General features: G+C 40.8%; 1 pseudogene; it reads right to left on the bottom strand.

Annotated features, from left to right (window-relative positions):
• Positions 1-1,955: 1,955 nt before the first annotated feature.
• Positions 1,956-2,074, bottom strand: LOC111736023 (annotated as a pseudogene).
• Between the last annotated feature and the right edge of the window lie 3,326 nt (positions 2,075-5,400).

Raw genomic sequence — 5,400 nt, 5'->3', positions numbered from 1 at the left:
AAAGAAGAAAGAAAGAAAGAAAGAAAGAAAGAAAGAAAGAAAGAAAGAAAGAAAGAAAGAAAGAAAGAAAGAAAGAAAGAAAGAGAAAGCAAGAAAGAAAGAAAAAGGAAGGAAGGGAAGAGAAGAGATGAGAAGAGAAGAGAAAGGAAAAGAAAAGGAAAGGAACGGAAAGGAAAAAGAAGAAAAGAAAAGAAAGAGAAAGAGAAAGAGAAGGAGAAAGGAAAGAAGAAAGGAAGGGAAAGGGAGAGAATCTTTCAGTGGAGAACTCTTGCAGTTTTTCCCTTGAACTTTATAGAAGCTACATCGCCCCCAACCCCAGGCCCTGGTATGTTCCTGTCCAGAATGATTAGACCTCAAAGTGCTCTGCATGCTATAAAGAGGCAGGCCCACCAGAACCTGGTGGTAACTTGCTTTCCTGTCTACTGTATTATTACCGTGCCCAAGCCAAAGATGAATCTCGACTTCTGACTATAGTATTAACCTTCTAGAACCCTTTACACTTCAGGGCCTCTGGCCCAACAACCTACTGTTAAAGCTAATTTGAAGCCAAGAGAAGGTTCATCCAATTCTAATGGACCAAAAGCTATGTCATCCTGAACGGCCTATCAACAAGCACACATTCGATGCCTGTATAGTCTAAGCACTGCCTTAGTCATAAGCTCGTTTGCTCAGGTCCTCATTTGCTTTCAGCGTCCTCATCTCTGCCTCTGTTCCCCAGTTCTAAAGTAAACCTCCATGGATCCACCAGAGAGTTTGCTTAAATGTATCCGATTGTTCTGCTTCCCCAGTGGACCTCTGAGATGGCTCTCCCTGCTAGTAAAGTGCCAGCTCTTTAGTGTTACATATGAGGCCCAGCCACCGAGCCCCAACCCGTCTCCCAAGCTACGCCTCTGTCTAGTTTCCTAATTGCATGGTCTCTCCCTCATACTCTCTCCACACATGCTCCAGCCAAGTGGCTTCTTGCTATATCATTCTTTCGTGCCAGGTTTATATACACAATTTCCTTTGCCTAGAATGTACTTTTCCCTCTTGTTTACAGGTAGAAATCCTACTCATCCATTCTATAAAATCAACGTTGGTGTGCTGGCTTCTCTACTTATTCCGTGGGGGAGCAGCCTGCTAATCTGAAAACAACCTTGTTTCTGAGGTTCGAAGTCGAGCTCCATCTTCTGCTTGGGGAAAGTTTCCTCGGTTTGATCGTTTTCTTGCTCACTCGTTGTCTTGCTTTAGAGAAGAGCTACACTAATCCATGAGCAGCTCCAATAACCTTTGAACAGCATTAATGCCCCAGTCTTATCAAGAGTAATCTCTCAAGAAAAACGAGTAAAAGCCTTTTTTAAACGCACTTGAAAGCTATTTGAAAAGTAGAATGAACAATATTTAATACAGTCATGCGAAGAAGGAACTAAAATTAAGACGTGGACCCTTTAACTCCTTTTTGTTGCCTGAGTCCACGTAAGCACACATTTTGTTAGTATTTGTTATCCCTTTGCTGATTTTCAGGGCAGTTTCCCCCATTTATGCTTTTTATTGCAGAGCTATCAACAATTCACTCTCACACCTCAGCACGTCCCAAGTCAAGCACATCACCATCTCTTTAAACTTGTTCTTCTAGATTCTTTGAGTCCTGGGAAGGACATCACTTGGAGTTATACCCAATGTGTTCTCCATCACCCCTGACAATGAATAAATTGCCCAATCTTCTTATTCTACTTCTGCAGCATCTCTGACAATTATTCCCTCCTGCGACCCCCACTGCCAACATCCTAGTTCAGGCCCATGTTGCCTCCCACCTATACCCTTGGGATCACCTCCAGTCCTGTTTCCTTCAACTCCTAAATTCCAACGTCTACCAAAATGTCTTTTTCTTTTTTTTTGGCAAGGCAACCCTTGGTTGACCTCACAGATTGCAACGACCTTGTCAGCTTACGATCCCTTATTTTTTTATTTTTTTATGCCTACATCACCTGGTCTTCCTAGGTGGTCTCCCGTCCAAGTACTAACCAGGCCTGACCCTGCTTAGTTTCTGAGATCAGACGGGATCGGGCTTGTTCAGGGTGGCATGGCCGTAGACTACCAAGATTTCTAAAACTCAGCTGTAAGCATGTTATATCCCAGCTCAAAAGCCCTCAGTTCCTCCCTATCTCCTAATAAACAAAATCCAAATTCTTCAGCCTGACATTCAAGGCCCACCCATGCTCTGACCCCAATATAATGTTATAGTGGGACTTCCTCCTACTCTGCTACATGTACTCCAGCCAAAATGTACTAATTCTCTCCGAAATACAGTCTGCCCATCCTAGCATCTGGTCTTCATCTGTGATGTTCTTCTATCTTCTTACTTCCCTAAATTCTTGCTGATTGAAATATAACCCCAAGTTCCAGTCAAAACTACTACCTCTTCCATGAAGTCCTTCTGGATTTTCCAGCAGAAAATAATCTTTTGGTCCTTGTACGTACTTTATTTGCATTTTTGATGTGACCCTTACATCAAAATACATGTGTATAGTGTAAGTTTGTTTTAAGTTAAAAACATACAATATACAACAACCACAGTGAGCTTAGCCATTTGATTTTCAAACACATTGCAGACAAGAAGTAGCAAATTAGGAGCAGGGAGTAGAAATGCACAGTCAGTCACACGAGCATCGGTGAGGTTGACAGTCCGGCAGCAAGGGAAGACCCAGAAAAGCTAAAAAAACAAAACAAAACAAAACAACAATAAAAACACAGAAATCTGCAGCTATTTAGGGTAGGAACAAACTGTTCTGCATACCTCCAAAGGGCCTGAGGGCTTCTCAGTGTTATAGTACAAAACTACTTTTAATGACAACACGAGTTATCAAGCTGGTTAACGTTTATACTGTGCTATGTTAGAAGGCAGGGATGGTTAATATACTGGAAATGTTTCCATCCAAGATAATTAGAACTCTTGGTGTTTAAAAGAATAAATCCTCAGCCATCTATTAAACTCACTTATCCAGAACGGCTCTCTCCCACCCCGACCCTCAGGCTCTGGAGCCAGAGTTTTATTGTACTTCCTTGCATTATTTGATTCATTTTCCTCAGAACATTCGTTGGCTCTCAGCATCTAGTTCAATTTTCATTCAGTAAGTTTTATTCCCATTTTATTTGCACAACACTCTAAAAAGGCCAATAGAGGACACAAAGATTTGAAAAATCTGCGCCCTAGGCTTGTCTTGGGGAAGCTCAAGGTCTAGTTGAGAAGATACCACCTACATCCTTGAACCAAATTAAGGACACAATAGAGTGAGATGCAAATAAGTGTATCGTAAAACAAACTTTGCAAAGAAGGATTGTTTGGGAAAGGACTAGAACTAATTGCAAAAGGTTTCTTAGAGATGAGTCTCTGAGCCAGAAGTGGAATATTTTGGGGAGGGCATTTTGGGTAAAGAAAACAGCACAAATTGGAATGCATTCCAGGGGCAAGAAAGAGCAAATTGTGGGCAGTCAATGGTAAAGAGCCAGCCTGGCAGCCTAGGGCTGAGAGGCCCTGCTTGGGAATAATAAGAAATAAGTTTGAAGCATTTCAACGGTTTTGTAAAAATCTCCGTCTTCTTTCTAAGGTCAAGTCTTAGTCTGCTGGGACTGCCATAATAAAATCCCATAGACCGTGTGGCTTAAACAATAGGCATTTATTCTCATAGTTTTGGAGGCTGGGAAGTCTAACATCAAGGTAGTGGCTAATTCAGTTTCTGGTGAAAGCCTGCTTCCTGTCTTCCAGGCAGTCACCTTCTTGCTGTGTCCTCACAAGGGAGAGAGAGAGCAAGCTCTCTGGTGTCTCTTCTTGTAAGGACACTAATGCCATCATGAAGGCCCCCACCCTCATGACTTCCTTTAATTCTAATCACCTTCCAAAGATCCTATCTCTAAATGCCATCACATTGGAGTGTAGGCCTTAAACTTAAGAATTTGGTGAGGGTACGGTGGGGGGTGGGGTGTGGAGGAGCGGGTTGAGGGTGGAGACACAAACATTCAGTCCATAGCAGGTTGTATGAATGTAAATCCCCATATTTTTTGAAAAGCCCCCAAAATCAAGTTTGGTGTACAGATCGGTGCCCTATCTTCTATTATGTCATTTTACTAGGGAGTTTATGTAACAGCTAATTGCAAGCTGCAAAACTGACTTGATTTGCTTTCTCTAAGTTCATTTTACAAATAAAGTCATAGGAAATGTCAAGTGTTCCTTTGGTTCTTAGAAGCTCTGGACAATCCTACTTCTAGAAGACATCATCCAGTGCTGTGGATGTGTCTGAAGTTTTGGGTAATGTTTAACAGATTCATGAGTAATTGGGTATGAAGAAAATAATAAGCTTCCTTTCTACAGCTTGTTAACTGGTAGAGACTGGAGATTTATCAGCCTGTGAAATTGAGGTTTTAATAACCATGCTTTTACCTTTCTCACTAGACTATAAACTCTGGGAAGTTGGGATAAGTGTTTTCCCCAGAACTAGACCATCACCTACCACAGAAATGGGACTTAGTGTTCAGTGAACAACTGAATAAATGATTGAATGCAAGACAAATTAATTTTTTAACGTTTGACTAAAGTGAAATCATATTTCTCGAAAGTAACAGCCTGAACTGGCTGAGATTCTTGTAACTGGTGGGTCATGCGTTTTTAACAAATTAAAAGCAAACCACAAAATCAAGGATTTTAAAGTAATTTTTTCATAGGCATGTTCGTTGTAAATCCAATACACGTATCCTGCTGAATTGGCTGCTTAGTGTAATTGAGAGCCAATTTCAATGTTCACATGACAATGAAAATCTCAAGCTTAAATTTATTAATATGTTGCCTTGGCAGAACACCAGGCCTCTCTTCATAGTAAAATATGGAGAGAAAGGATATTAGTCTCCAAAGACTTGAGTTTGATTTTGAAAATAAACTGATGTTGTTCTTAAAAAGATTGTTCATAAGGAGACATAACTGTGGAGTTGTGAATCTAAAGCAATTTAAATGAAAAACAATCCAAAGGACAGAGAATCAAAGTTTTAGTATGGTGTTTAGTTGGAAGGCTCAAAGGTCAAGATATTTAAGTGTTTTAGGGCCCACCTGAGCAATTCAAGTCCTGAACTGTTGCTAACCCACCAATCAGATAACTTCTTAACATACTTAACAAATAATTTGCCAAATACGCCAGCATATGAAGCAGAAGCACTACGTATTCAACCAGATGGATCTTGGAAAAGGAAACTACATCATTTCCGAAAACTGTGGCTGTCGTTTATGGGGCATGTATGTACAAGGTATCTGTCCAGCACGGTCAAGTGCCATACAAAACCATCCAATCCTTACAAAACCCCTGTTGAGCAGATGAGGAAACTAAGATTTAAAAATAAGCCAAGCAAATTACCCCAAGTCAACAAGTCTGTAAA

This window comes from Pteropus vampyrus, unplaced genomic scaffold (genome assembly GCF_000151845.1).
Source record: "Pteropus vampyrus isolate Shadow unplaced genomic scaffold, Pvam_2.0 Scaffold16, whole genome shotgun sequence".
NCBI classification, from domain to species: Eukaryota; Metazoa; Chordata; class Mammalia; order Chiroptera; family Pteropodidae; genus Pteropus; species Pteropus vampyrus.
This window is presented reverse-complemented; position numbering and strand designations above follow the sequence as displayed.